This window comes from Lissotriton helveticus, chromosome 4_1, assembly GCF_964261635.1.
Source record: "Lissotriton helveticus chromosome 4_1, aLisHel1.1, whole genome shotgun sequence".
Classification (NCBI taxonomy): Eukaryota; Metazoa; Chordata; class Amphibia; order Caudata; family Salamandridae; genus Lissotriton; species Lissotriton helveticus.
This window is the reverse complement of record NC_136063.1, coordinates 1,927,164,099-1,927,179,791: the sequence shown is the minus strand read 5'-3', so window position 1 is coordinate 1,927,179,791 and position 15,693 is coordinate 1,927,164,099. Positions and strand designations below refer to the sequence as shown.

Here is a 15,693-nt window from a genome sequence, read left to right as displayed (position 1 = left end):
CTAAGGCCCTGGTTACAAGTTGAACGGTACTGATGGGGTGAAGACTATGCACATGTAATTATCATTAGCGTGTGGTAAAACTCAGCCAGTACTGTGCATTTATGAGTTCAACCCCTCAGAATAGGAAATAAATTTGTGCACAGAGAATTAGAGTATGGTACTGCACATAGTGTTTCCTATAATGAGGAGTTTTATTCATATACCACCTGCTATGAGACAGAGGTAAACATGTGGGGGCTTCTCTGTGGAGAGGTACACAGAGGTGGTTATGGAGAGTAGGGGATGTAGTGCCCTCCCGAGCCCGGGTACATGTACATGATCATGCCACAAATGGAACTCAGTATTACACGTCTTCATTCTTTAGACTGTAAACGTTAACTGACCATACTATGTCATGAAGTTTGTTAACCACACCCAATCACTTATGTCACTATTCTACAGAGTCCATCAGGGACCAGGGGGGTCCCACTATCTATAACACACACGCCACTACAGGGGAGGGAAGAAAAAGTTTAGTTCTGGCAACAATGGGTATTGCTTTGTTATAGTAAAAGGTTGGTCGGGGCTGAGGGCCGAGGTCTGGCTGCTGTTGCTGCCCATGCCTTATATGATTTTATTGCCTTAAATATTTTGCTAGTAAAATCGGTCCAGTGTTCCTGAAATTGGGAAAACCCTATGTGGGAACACTGGACCAGTTGTGATTGGGCAGAGCTGGATTCCACAAGGTAATTCCTCTCAATCCGACTTGTAATCAGGACCACTGAGTGCTATATAAATTCACTAACTCGCTCACTCACTTACTCAAAGAACAGTAAATGTAGATAAAAAATCAGACAGAGATGAGAGAAAAGAAACCAAAGTGTGCAGAATCAAAAATTGACAAATTGAGAACCTAGAATAATATTCAACTAAAATGAACACGTCTGCATAATAAGAATTGAACATATGATGTTTCGACAGATTTTTTAAATGTAATACACGAAGCTGTTTATCAGCCTGGCACCATAAATTCTCCCTTAAGATAGGCATTGTTGAATCAATGGATAAATCAATTACTAAACTCGGGTTTACTGGAAAGAAATACAAGGACATTACTGATGAATATTAGCATAAGAACATAACTATGCTTCGATTGCTAGAAAAAAATTGCTAAAACTTTATTAATGTCCCCACGAATATGCCACAGGGCAACAAGATACCAGTTAGGGAACAGGACAAAAGCTGTTTATAATATAGTGAGATTGTACAAGTGATTAAGTGATCAATATATACTGCAGCTTAGCAAAGTTCCGGCTTCGAATTTCAGGAAAACAATTTGCAATGATGTATGCTCAGCAAGATGTTATCATTTGAATTCCTCTTAAAACCACATGACGAGTCAACTATATAGTCTGCTCTGCTATGCCCTGGTGCATTCAATCAATCAATCAATCAATCAAGAAATTTGTATAGCGCGCTACTCACCCGGAGCGTCTCAAGGCGCTAGGGGGAGGGGGGTCAGCTACTCCTTGAACAGCCAGGTCTTGAGTTGCTTCCTGAAGGAGAGGTGGTCTTGGGTCAGACGGAGGTGGATGGGGAGGGAGTTCCAAGTCTTGGCTTCCAGGTAGGAGAAGGATCTTCCTCCCATTGTGGCTCTTCGAATGCGCGGAACGGCGGCGAGGGCGTGGCTGGTCGATCGCAGCTGTCGGGTGGGAGTGTAGAAGGTCAGGCGGTTGTTGAGGTACCTGGGGCCCAGGTCATGGAGGGCCTTGTGTGCGTGGGTGAGGAGTCGGAACGTGATTCTCTAGTTGACGGGGAGCCAGTGCAGGTCTCTCAGGTGTCCGGAGATGTGGCTGTGTCGGGGGATGTCTAGGATGAGTCGTGCAGAGGCGTTCTGGATGCGTTGGAGTCTCTTCTGAAGTTTGGCTGTGGTTCCGGTGTAGAGGGTGTTCCCGTATTCCAGTCGGCTGGTGACGAGTGCCTGTGTGACCGTCTTTCTGGTTTCGGCAAGGATCCATCGGAAGATCTTTCGGAGCATGCGTAGGATGTTGAAACATGATGATGAGACGGCGTAGACTTGTCTGGTCATCGAGAGGAAGGAGTCCAGGATGAAGCCGAGGTTGCGTGCGTGGTCCGTTGGTTTGGGTGCGCTGCCCAGAGCAGGGGGCCACCAGGAGTCGTCCCAGGCCGAGGGTGATGGTCCCAGGATGAGGACTTCCGTCTTGTCTGAGTTCAGTTTCAGGCGGCTGTTCATCATCCACTCGGCTACGTCTTTCATCCCTTCGTGTAGGTTGGTTCTGGCGGTGGCTGGGTCGTTGGTGAGGGAGAGGATGAGCTGGGTGTCGTCGGCGTAGGAGATGATGTTGAGGTTGTGTTGGCGTGCGATGGCTGCGAGGGGGCTCATTTAGACGTTGAAGAGGGTGGGGCTGAGTGATGATCCTTGTGGTACGCCGCAGATGACTTCGGTGGCCTTGGATCTGAACGGGGGGAGGCGGACTCTCTGGGTTCTTCAGGTGAGGAACGAGATGATCCACTCTAGTGCCTTCTCTTGGATTCCGATGTTGCTAAGGCGCTGTACTAGGGTGCGGTGGCAGACAGTATTGAATGCTGCGGAGAGGTCAAGGAGGATGAGGGCCGCTGTTTCCCCGTTGTCGAGCAGGGCTCGGATGTCGTCAGTGGCTGCGATGAGGGTGGTCTCAGTGCTGTGGTTGGCTCGGAAGCCGGACTGCGAGTGGTCGAGGGATCGGTTCGTCTCGAGAAAGGTGGCGAGCTGTCTGTTGACGGTCTTCTCAATGACTTTGGCAGGAAAAGGGAGGAGCGAGTTGGGGCGGTAGTTCTTGAGGTCGGTGGGGTCTGCTGATGGTTTCTTCAGGAGGGTGCTGAGTTCGGCATGCTTCCAGCTCTCCGGGAAGGTGGCGGTGCTGAAGGAGCCGTTGATGATGTCCCAAAGTTGGGGTGCGATGACGGAGTCGGCCTTGTTGAAGATGTGGTGGGGGCATGTGTCGGTTGGTGATCCGGAGTGAATGGTGTTCATCGTGTGGATGGTGTCGTCAGTGCTGACCGGGGTCCAGGCGCGGAGGGTGGTGGTGGAGGGCGTCGGTTCGGTGGTTGGGTGTGTGGTCTGTGCGCCGAAGTTATTGTGTATGTCGGCGATCTTGCTGTGGAAGAACGAGGCGAGTGAGTCGCAGAGGTCTTGTGAGGGAGTGATGTTGTTGTTTCCGGCGCTGGGGTTGGAGAGCTCTTTGACGATGGTGAAGAGTTCCTTGCTGTTGTGTGCGTTGTTGTCGAGACGTTCCTTGAATGCTGTCTTCTTGGTGTGTGGATCAGCTGGTGGTGTTTGTGGGTGGCGTGCTTGAGGGCGGTCATGTTGTCTGTAGTCGGGTTTTTTCGCCAGGTTTTCTCGAGGGTGCGGCAGTTCTTCTTGGAGTTCTTGAGGTTGTCGTTGAACCAGGAGGCTTTCTTGCTTCCGGGCCTGCTGGGATGGTTTTTCATAGGTGCGAGGTCGTCAGCGCAGTTGGTGATCTACTGTGTGAGGTTGTTGGCTGCTTGGTTGGGGTCCGTTGAGCTGGCGGGGGGGTTCTGGCTCAGTAATGTGGTGAGCTGGTCGGTGGTGATCTTGTTCCAGCTCCTGTGGGGAACCTGTTGCGGGTGGTGGTGAGTCGTGGTCTTTCTGAAGCTGAAGTGTACGCAGCTGTGGTCTGTCCAGTGGAGTCCGGTGGAGTGGCTGAAGGAGATGTACTTGCTGGAGGAGAAGACTGGGTCAAGCGTGTGTCCGTCGTAGTGGGTGGGGGTGTTCACCAGTTGCTTGAGTCCGAGGTTGGCGAGGTTGTCCAGCAGGGTGGTGGTGTTGTTGTCGTTGTTGTTCTCCAGGTGGAAGTTGAGGTCCCCTAGGAGGATGTAGTCGGCGGAGGGGAGGGCGTGCGGGCTGATGAAGTCTGCGATGTCTTCGCTGAATTGTGTGCGGGGTCCTGGGGGTCTGTAGATGAGGGTGCCTCTGAGAGTGGTCTTGGGGTCGGTGTGTATCTGGAAGTGAAGATGTTCGGCGGTTGTGAGGGTGTCGTCGGAGTTGGTCGTGATGCGGATGGTGTTCTTGTGGACGATGGCGATGCCTCCTCCTGTCTGGTTGACGTGGTCCCTCCGGGTGATCTTGTATCCATCCGGGAAGGCGATGGCGATGTCGGGCGCTGAGGAGGTGTTCATCCATGTTTCCGTGAGGAAGGCGACGTCTGGAGATGTGGTGTCGAGCAGGTTCCAGAGTTCTACGGCGTGTCTGTGGACAGAGCGGGTGTTGAGCAGGATGCACTTCAGGTGGTTGCTGCTGGTGCTCGGCTTGGCGGGTGCGGAACAGGTCCGGATGCAGGAAAACTTGCACGATTGGCAGTTGAAGGGTCCGTGGGTGCGTCTTGGGGTGGCTCGGTAGCAGCCGGGGATCCGTCCGGTGTTGAGTGCGTTGAGGGTGGCGGCGTCGTAAGTCCGGCGGGTGGGCTGGCATCTGCAGGGGCCAGGGGTCTGGTGCTGGGCGCGGTCCAGGCGCGGACGGGCGTAGACGGGCTTGCCTTTGGCGCGCCTTCGGCACACAATCGGCACACCCTCTGCGCGTACGTGCGGACTCTGCCATAAATGGAGAGTGGGGGGGCGGAGCGAGGGAGGAGCAGCTGTGAGTCGGGAGCAGGGTGGCAAGTGGGTAGGGGAGCGGTGCGGTGAACAGAACGAAACGGGGGTGGGGCCACGGGGGAGCAGCGACAGGGAGCGGGGTGGAACAGCGGGAGAGAACGGCGGTAGAAGCACAAAAATAGAATCAGGGGCACAACAGTGGAAGCAACGACAAACAAATCAGGGGCACAACATTGAAGCAATGAAAACAAATCAGGGGCACAACAGTGGAAGCAACGACAAACACATCAGGGACACAACAGTGGAAGCAATGAAAACAAATCAGGGGCACAACAGTGGACGCGCAAAAGAGATACTGGCACAACAAAGAAGCAAAATACAATTACTGGCAGTGGCGGCGGCGGCGGCAGGGGAGACCGGGCACACTCAGGGTGGGCCACGCGGCGGGTGGAGCGAACCGGCGCTGACGAGGTCAGGTCGGGTCACTGACATTCATACATCCCTACTTTGAGTGCAACAATCTCAGCGAAATGACACCTTTACGCGGCAATCATGCAGCACAGTGGAAGCTTCAAGTCCAGACACACAACATGAAAGTTCCTGTAATCAAAGCCATGACTGCCAAAATGCGGTATTAATCAAAGAAACCAATGACGAAGTGGCCAAGTTTAACAAATAATCCTTGCCTAAGAGTAGGCATGACAAAGTGCTTCTCAAGTAGGCATCAAGTTTTGAAAACTGTATGGCCTCTTAAACAAAGCGGTGGAAAAAGGGAAAAAATGCATACTTCGCTCAAAACTTCACAATTATTGTGAACGGCAACCGTAACTAAGGTTCTAGATCCAGTAGGCATAGGCAGAAAGGCGTGCAGGATTAGTTCTATTGTTTGAGGTGTGGTGAACAAACACACTGCCACCTTACCATAGACTTTCTCCAGCTGACAAACAGCAATACCCTACTCGGATGAGAGTAACCCTACAGCTGGCCTAGCATAGCCTCCAGATCTTAATTACAGGGAGATATTCCAAAATGAATTACAGAAGTCTGAGATATCATCTTGTTTCAGCAAGCATTGGCAAAGCCAATAGATCAGGCTTTAATATGCTAACAGGCACAGCATTTGTTCATCAAATGGCAGCTGCAGCGGCGGCTACCTGCTATGGCGGAGGAGTGTCGCCCCTCCGCCAGGAGTTTACAATATGTAAATATAAAAAGATAATAAACAGGTTAAAACCCACTTTTTTATTTATCTTATATTTTATGGGAAACGGCCTTTACAACGAAGCAGTTTCCCCGAAATCTTTAACCACGCATGCAGTACAACGCATGCGTGGTTACCACTAATGCCTTTACCACGCATACCTTTACTACGATGTTTGTAGTAAAGGCATATGTGGTAAAGGTTAAAAGAAAAAAAGGGGGGCTTGGGGGGGTCTCCCCCCCAAATAAAACAACTCACCATAAGTCACGTCGGCGTCAGCGTCGATTAAGAGAAATCGGAAAAAAATGCCGTTTTCTCTTAACGACGTATGACGTCACCACGCAATTATTCGAGGAAAAGTTTATCCGTGGTAAACTAATTCCGTTGTAACGCATGCGTGGTAAAGGCATGCGTTGCAACGGAATTCGTTGTATCCTCATATATTCATATTTTATTTGTGTTGGGCTTGGGGCGGGGCCAGCGTTATAGTAGACGGGAGGGGGAGTGGTGGCTCTACCTACACTGCACATGTGGTTTTTGGCCAGTGGTCTCAGGCCGGCTGAAAGTCACATGTGCAGTGACCCCTCTGCAACCCTAGCTGCATTTCGGGGGCTGGAGAGAGCATGCACAGACTCCCAGTTGTGCTGGAGTGCACATTATCGGCGCTCAGGCCAATCCTGAAGTGGCTCCCATCTCTTGTGCATGGCTATTCTCTAGAGCATGGCCCAAGATCTTGTGTCCTTACATAGCTCACACTTTTGCGAACTATTTCTTTCTCTTGTTAGATGGACTATACAGAGTGCATCTTTTGTAGTTAGCTCTGTCCAGTATTTCTAGCCCATATGTCTGCACTCTCCTTCCCTCCCGTTCTCATGTTTGATTCTTCCCTTCCACCCATTTTCCATGTTGCCCCTTACTCTCATTGTTGTGTCCTCTTCCTCCCCCCCCACCATAACAGAAAAAGCTGAGTGAACAGCAAATTTTACCTTCTCCTCACCCGCCCCTCGTGGTGGCTTGCTTGTTTTTCTCAATTAATGTAGTGAACACAATTGTGTACAACACCCACGTAAGGATTTACCAGAACATGTTTTTTGACTTTTGATTGAGAAAAGTGTGTATCACACAAATGGGCGAATTGCTTTCTTACTCAGGCAAACGATGGGATGATTGAAACTATAATGCCACTGAAACAGCACCGCTTTTAGTGCCTGTGATGTGCACTGAGGGGTGTTTCTTTTACGTGTATAAACATAGGAATGTGTTTAATGCTTGCATGTATAATTCACGTTTTGTGCCAAAGCCTTTTTAGGTTTCGCCTGCACAGTGCATCTGTTGTATAAAATATAATTCTTAAAAGAGGCTTACATCCCGCCCTCGCTTTTCATTGGTTTGCATGCTTTCCTCTTACTTTTCCTCTGTTTCTCTTGACTGTAGCATTTTATTTCCTGCTGTTACTCTGTATGTGTTTCTCTTATCGGTCTCCCATCTGCCAAGTGCTGTGTTCATCCGCTTTGGTGGAACTACTTTTAAAAGGCTCAGCCTGCTGTAACTACAAAAGCTACACCCTTGCTTTAAAGTTACAGCACTGCCCGAGTGCCATGGACTCAGCGCGTGGAGACCTCGGGATCCCAGTTCTTCATGCAGGGAAGCCAAGGTCTGATCGCAACGGTACTCACCAGTCCCCCCCTCCCCCCCCCAGGGCAACGGCATTCACCAGACCCCCATCCCCCCGGGCAAAAGCAGGCACCCATTGTAATTTTAATTTTGGTTTCCCCGATTGTTGCTTGTTTAAATTGAAGGCATTTCAGCCTACCAGTTCTGTTCAGAGGGGCTGACTTTTATGACTAGTTTTTCACTCCTGCTGCCCACGCTTTATGCTGAACTGTGAGGTTATGTTCTGGCATCATTCTAAAACAGATCCCATTCATGCATTATAGCTCTTGATTACACTATAGTTATGCTGATATACCCCCATATTCGTATTGTATTGCACCAACTTCAGTAGAAAAACGTGATATTCTTATGATTGCTATTCAGACTATTGTTGCTCGAGACAGGTGAAAAGTTGCTGTGCCTCAGGGTCACTCTGTGTTTCTAAATGTGCAATGCCCTCTAGTGTTGCATTTGATCAACGCAAGTTATTTCTATTATATTTTCACATCGGCACCACATCCACTGAATTATTTATCTATATCCCTTCTCTGCTCCTATAGTTATATGTTTCTCTAAGTCATTTAAAAATGCTCTGCATCACGTTTGGTTGACTGCAGTGCTTGTTTCTAATGCACTCTCTACAACAGCATATGTCTTCAGCCCGTCTGCTCTTGCGCACTGTATTTGTTTTTACCCAACCCTCCCTCCCCCACCCCCTCGTATTACTTTCCTTGCTCGCTCTACTCTCCCCTCCCGCTGTACACCACAACCTCACCTCATTGCCCCACCAGCTCATCGTATCTCCTAGAAGCCCGCAGAGAGTGCTACGAGTGAGCATTTAAAAATAGTGCATCTGTACTTATACATATGCAAAGAAAGGATCATGTGTGGACGCATATACATTTTGAAATGTGGATACTAAGGTACACAGTACCATAACTTGAGTTATTGTATTCTCCAGCAATTACAGCACTTATAAGTGACACTTGTGACATGACGCGCTATATAAACAATTTATTCTCCTCATAGCTGCAACAATTTCAAGCATACACATCAGGTAAATTTTTTTAATCATAGTACTACCCCATTTATCTAATGTTCCCACTTTATAATAAAACCAGTAACAACAAAATACATTGCCTTTCTTAAAAATCAAGTCATAACACTTCAACAGACTTTCAATTACTTGTATTACACAACTATTCACCAAACTACAACTCAACTTACAACAAAAAAACAAATTATTATTAATCACATGGGCAAATCCTAATGCATTTACCAATGCTTGTTAGAATCACAGGCGCAGCATCACTGGGTGAGGTGGAATGCAGCAAAAAAAAAACCACAGTAAAATTCAGCTCTGGTGTGGAGAGAGGCTACACTGAGGGAGAGGCGGGCATCCACAGATTCTCTGTCCAGAGAAATACTGGCAAGAGGCCTGTTGACATTTCACCTCCAGCTCAAGGGTGATCGAGTGTTAGCTCGCCATAACCCATCCCGCAGCTTTGGTATTAAGAATAATTATGGAATTGCGTGCTTTTGCAGGTTTCTCTATTTATAAAACCGTCCATCTTATTTTTTGTGAAGTGCACTGAAAATAGAATTCATCCTCAAAACGAATTAGGACAGAGACAAAATCTATACAGTATTAATCATTAAATAAAAATCCATACTTCTTTTTTATAAATATTTTTTTCATTTGTTTGCATCCAATGTAGGTAGATTATTTCGAAAAAAAATATTGTGCTAGATGGGATGTTTTCTCGTGCAAGCCCGTCCTTGAAAGACGAACAGATACGTTTACCTGCAATCTATGCATCAGTAGAATTCGACAAGAGGGAGTTTCACGAACCAATCTATTGAAACATCATTCCAATCCCAAACGTACATTGTCTAAGTCGGTTCTCCACTCACTGCGGGCATATGTTGGGAGCTGCAGGTCAAGTGTACAGAAGTCCACCTTTTATCTCTCAGAAGTCGATAAAATTAGAAACCTTTGACTATTTTCAACAAAAGTCCTGTTCACTTATTAATGAAAGAGCTTGGAAATAGTAATACTTCATCAGCTGCCACTATACAAATTAAGTAATTCTTATAATTAGATAAATTATTGGTTATATTTGTGGTCTTAGCCGGAAGGAGAATGGCATACAGAGATAATGCCTTTCGGTTTCTCTTGGTTGGCTGGCAGAATTGTTGACCTAGTCCTAGGTCGCTACACTGCCTGGCTCAGAGTTAGTAAATTAAAAATAAAACGATGTCTTTGGCGAGTGCGACGCAGTAGGCAGCGCCAGGTAAGTTAAAAAATATATATATACCACCCCCCAGTGGGTGCGCCCCCTCCCGCGCTCCCTGTGCCCCCTCCACCTGCCCCACCACCTCTTTATTGTGGCGTCCACGACTGCTTGTGACTACTTTGTCCACACTCTGTGTCATACCCGTCTTTTAGTGCCAGCGGCCTATAAAGCTTTATCTCAATTTCTTCACAGGTCAGTCTATTCTATATTTTTCAGGCACATTTCGAACGTGGCTGCCTCCCAATTTGCTGCCAGTCATAGCTGACCAAAAACCTTTGCGGCACGCAAACGGATGCTACTCTCTCATCATACTGAACGGCAGTTTGTGCTGGAGAAGGAGCATGGTGTGTCCCTGCTGATTCACTTATTATTATTTTTTTTTTAGTTTTATATAGCACACACTAGACCAGAAGATATCAGGTGCTTTACACGAGCACCAGTTTTGTTACACAAGGACACATTAATTTTTTGTTCGGCACGGGGAGATTAAGTGACTGTCCCAGAACCACAGGATGTTGAGCATCGTTGGCAAGACTCGAACCTGGTTCCCCAGCTTCGAAGTCGACCACTATAGCCTTAAGGCTACATCCTGTCCCTCCCTCACTTGCTTGCCAGGTGTGCCTGCTGCATTGTTACTAGCTTTGGCAAAGAAGGCCTCAATCCTTCACTATCATTCAGTGCGCAGGGGGGCGTGGCTTGGCGCGCAATGGCAGAAGACGTGCTAGGGTAGAGCTCCTGCTCGAGCTCCCCATCCCCGGGCCGTTTCTCCGGCCCAGTTATCCTGACTTGGCCGAATCTGCAGGCGGACCACCATACAACCCCCGCCCACCAACTGACCGACTGTGAGGCTGCTCGGCCTCTGTACGCCGCACCGGCACTACCCATACTGCTGTGGCCGATTTGGGCGCGATCCCTCTGGGGTGCCCCACTACGCAAGGTCGGGGATTTGGGCGCGCCCCCTGGGCCTGCCTCTGAGACCTGTGCGGCGCCCGACGGAAGCCTACGGAGCCCGAGAGGGGGACCAGACAGCCCTCCGGACCCGCGCTGTCGACCGGCCCTGCTGCGCGGCTGTGCCCGCCACGCCTGGAGCCGCTGTGGGTGACGGTGACTGCGGAGGTGAGCGGGCGGTGATCGGGGACCCGGACCGTGCCGCGGTTTAAAACGGTGGACTGAGGGGGGACACGGACTGCGGTGGTCTCTGTGCTTCCGCGGGTGGCTGCGGAGAGGAACTGTCCCGACTACTTAGCGGTGCTGCTGCCGCCATCGGTATGTGGAGGAAGGGGAGAGCTGGCGGGGACCGGGCGGCGACCCCGGGCGCTGCAGCCACTTGACACCCTGGGCCGAGATACTGGGCCTGAGGACGCGGCCTACCTCACACGCTGCAGAGCCCTGTGAGATCTAGGGGAGCAGTCGAGGCTGTGTCCCCCCCCCCCGCTACTGCACGATAAACGTGGAGCTTCCCCTCTATGCTGGGAGACGGTCGCAAGACGGGGGGTCAGCAAGACGCTGCGGCTGCTTACCACTAAAGGGCCGCGTCTCGAGAGCCACGGAGAACGGGGGCTCGGGCCTCCTGGCACCATACGGCGGCGCTACTGGATGCTGGGACCCCACCGGACCGAGCCTGGGGAGACGCCGCACCAAGAGGAGCCTTGGGACAGAGGTCAACTACGAGTGGGCCGCGTGAACTGTTGAGAGTGGACTGGGGCCCTCCCTGGAGACAGCTCTCCGTCCGTACCCCTGCTTGCTACCGTGGACTCGAGGGTGGACACGGCGTGGAGACCCTCACCGTATAGCGAAGCGGCCTTGTTCTCTGGGGCGGTGAGGAGAGCTACCCACACCAACTGCCACACGGGCCTGTAGGCTCGCTTGGATCTCTGCAGTGTGCCCTCATCGCTTGCCCTACCCTGAGACACATACTGAAGTGATCCTTGGCGATAGCGCCGACGGACGCTACCTGGCCTCAGTGCAGCCCACAATATTGCGCACCCGATCTACACCAGGAGACATCGGCTGCAGTGAGCAAGGGAATCTGAATCATTTTGTCCACCATAAGCGTGGAAGGGTATACTCAGATGTGAGTCCCTTGCTCACTGCTCCATCAGGATTCAAGCAAGCCGGGCCGACGAGGCTGAAATGCCAGAAACCGGTCCCCGGTAGCTTGTATCCTTTCTGGTGAAGAATTGGCTTGGTAGTTTGGTCTGCCCTGTTCCCATGATGCACTGGGCCAGGGACAGACTAATTTGCATATAGCCAGGTTCTGAGCTGGGATGGGGCAGTGAGCTAAATAACGGTGATGGATCAAGCCCTGATCTTTGGACTGGGTAAGAGTGGTCTGCTTAATTCAGACACTCTGTTCATCACCACCCCCTTTTCTGAATTATAATTGTGTATTAGACACGACACTTGACCGCTCCTCCCCGCCCCTAGCTGGTGCACCGGCGCATGGCACCTCGAAGGCACTGCTAAACTGGGCCGCGCAGTGGGATCTCCATGACGCTTGGCGCGCTCACAACCCCACAACACAGATATACTCGTATTACTATGGCGCGCACCACCTACACGTACGCCTGGACAGATTCATGGTGTCCGCTGATCTTCTCCCGCTAGTCACTGACACGCGATACATGAGACGCACTCATTCGGACCACAACCCACATTTCCTGTCCATCAATTGGGAAAGCCCACACCCACCCATCCCTACCTGGCGATTCCAATCGGCGCTGTTGCTAGATGCGGCTTTCTGCGATTCCCTTCTCATGCAAATAACACAATATTTCGAGGAGAACTCTGGAACGGCGTCCACTCCCCAGGTTGAGTGGGACGCCTTCAAGGTTCTAATTCGTGGCCACTGTTTGGGCACGCAGGGGCATATGCGACAGCAGCTGGAGGGCGACCTGATACGACTGGAGACCGGCCTACTCGATCGGGAGCAAGACGCGGCCGCTGGTACCGCTGACCCACTGACGGAGGCGTGTGCGGAACATGCACGCCTCCTGGAACGATTACGCGTTCTTAACTACTCTGCCCACTCGGTGCGGACACACCACCTGAGTGATAGGCCTGGCAAATTATTGGCATGGCTGATTTCGCGTGAAGACCGCACGAACCCTGTGGCAGCGATACACGTAGACGGGAAGGGCTTACTATACTCACAACGTCACATTCATGAGGCATTCACGACCCACTACGACGCGTTGTATCGCTCCCGGCTTCGTGTCCCGCACCCTGACATAGCTGGGTATCTCTCCCCCCTCCTGATGCCGCAGCTCACGGTTGCGCAGCAAGACGAGCTTGGGGCCTCGCTCACACCTGAAGAACTCCGCAAAGCCATCTTTAATTTATCCAATGGCAAATCCCCCGGCCCAGATGGGTTGCCGGCCGAATTCTACAAGGCTGGCTCAGACATTCTCATCCCGAGACTCCTTAAGGTCTATGCTGCGGCCATAGACGACTCCTCTCTTCCTCCCACATTGAATGACGCCAACCTGGTATCCATACCTAAACCCGGCAGGGATACTACACGAGTGGGCTCTTATCGCCCCCTGGCCCTCCTAAACACGGACTACAAAATACTTGCTTCCACTCTGGCTCGTAGACTGGCCCCCCTGGTCCCTCTCCTGGTACACCAAGACCAAAATGGCTTCGTTCCGGCACGCCACACCTCTTATAATATCCGCCGTTTGTTCCGTATACAGAAGTATGCCATTCAACGCTGGCCTCGAGCAGGGTGTCTAGTCTTGGACCTTGAAAAAGAGTTCGACTCTGTTGAGTGGCCGTACCTGGGGGCAGTAATGGAGAAGTACAAACTAGGAGGCGGCTATGAGACCATGGTTGACCTACTCTACCGCAGACCGACGGTCCGAGTCCGCACTGGCAAACTGCTCTCTGACGCCATTCGTGTGCGGAGAGGCACCAGGCAGGGCTGCCCCCTGTCGCCCCTATTGTTTTCTCTAGCCATGGATCCCCTGGCCACGATCCTCCGGGCACAGGGCAATGAATGGGGAATTCCAATGGCAGATGGACTTCATGTGGTCTCGCTGTACGCAGACAACCTGCTATTATATGTCAGCGACCTGACCAATGTCCCGGACTCTCTTACTGACGTTTTTTGAACTTTCGAAGACATGTCGGGACTACAGGTCAACTGGTCCAAGTCAGGAGCCTACTCCTTCAGCCCGGACACGCATGAAAGCAATATCCTCCTGGGCGGAGAAAGGCTGCAGTGGTACCCCACTACGTTCCGCTATCTGGGGATTCATATCTACCGACACCCAGCAGATGTCTGGAGGGGAACCTGATGAGGGCGATTGCTTCCGTTCGTGCTCAAATCGGCTTTTGGAAGACCCTTCCCCTTAATGTGCCTAGCCGGGTGGCACTGGCCAAGATGATAGTCCTGCCGCGGCTATTGTACTACTTCTCCAATATTCCGACGTACGTCCCCACTAACGTGTTTCGGGACCTTGAGGTTCTGCTTCGTGGCCTTGTCTGGAACACGAGCCGGCCCCGTGTGGCACTGGCTAAACTGTACATGCCCACTACCTCGGGAGGCCTGGCAGTTCCTAACATGGAGCTGTACTACCTGGCAGCACAGCTGCAGTGGGTGTCGGGATGGCTTTGTGGTAATAACTTGGGGGACACTGCCTCGGATACCGCCGCCTGGACCCAGGCACAGATCTGCGCATTGTTTCATCCCCTGGCTCGACCCCCCCTGTCCTTCTCAATTGCTCCTCGCAGTGGCACGGAAATGCTTCCTTCGATGCCTACGGCTTACCCAAGCAACGACGCCCTATGCCCCGATACTCCCCCTGCTGGGCACCCCCGGGGCGACAAGAATGTTGACGGAGGCCCAACTGACCAGCTGGACACGGGCGGGAGTGGAGACGCTGGGTGACCTTTACGCTGACGGTGAGCTGCTTTCTTTTGCGGACCTCGCTGCAAGCACAGACCTCCCAGCCGGGCAATTCCTGCTACATGCGTCCATAGTACGCACGCTGACGGCCTCCTGGGGCGATATGTCGGGGGAGTTGCCGATGCATCAATTCATGCAGTACTTGCATGTTATGGGTAACGGCTCACATGTAATACACTGGCTGGTACAGGCCCTGCTGACTCACACACAGCTCTCCACTTTGCCCTTGCGGGAAAAGTGGGCGGCCGACAGAGGTAGGGACTGGTCTGACAAGGAGTGGGCGATGATACTAGTGGGGCCGACCAACATCCCGCGCAATCCCAGATTCAAACTCATCCAATTTTACATCCTCCATCGAGCCTATCTAACGCCCTACAAAATTAATAGATATTTCTCAATCGCTGATGCTGCCTGCTAGCGCTGTTCCCTGGTGGGAGCGGATCTCCTACATATGCTCTGGCACTGCCCCAAAATTCAAACGTACTGGAACGAAGTCACAACACTGCTCATACAATGCACAGGTGAACAAGTGCCGCGAACATGGGAGGCCTGCATCTTGGGGCTCTACAAACGCACGAAATTGAACAAGGTGCTGGCACGATTCTGAGATATGGGTCTTATCACAGCCAAGCGCTTACTTACCAAACACCGGAAGGTCAGCAATCCCCCATACATCCGACACTGGCACACATCCCTCATTAACTGAGCACGGGCGGAAGGCACGGTGCTCCTCCGGGAGGAAACAGCGGGCCTCCGAAAGTACCCCATTGCACATACATGGGATGATCTCCTTAAGTCCTTTCAGCAAGCCTGCCAGGAACCAGAGATAGCTTGAGGTGACATGGCCCACCGCTACCGCGCTGACGTGAGACATTATGAGACGCCACAACACTCGTCTCCTCCCCCCCCTCTGGTCGGCGACGCACCTATGCCGACGCTCATGTTCCTGCCTCTCACCCAATTTGCACACGCTTGAGCTGCGCCATACCCACACCAATATTCTCGCTCCTGGTTGCCTATACCACATGCCCTGCCGTTAG

General features: G+C 51.5%; 1 protein-coding gene across 4 annotated transcripts in view; it reads right to left on the bottom strand.

Moving 5' to 3' along the window:
• ADGRG4 (adhesion G protein-coupled receptor G4) overlaps positions 1–15,693 on the bottom strand; it is a 1,842,483-nt gene that overhangs the window by 95,931 nt on the left and 1,730,859 nt on the right. The gene's annotated exons all lie outside the window — the stretch shown is intronic.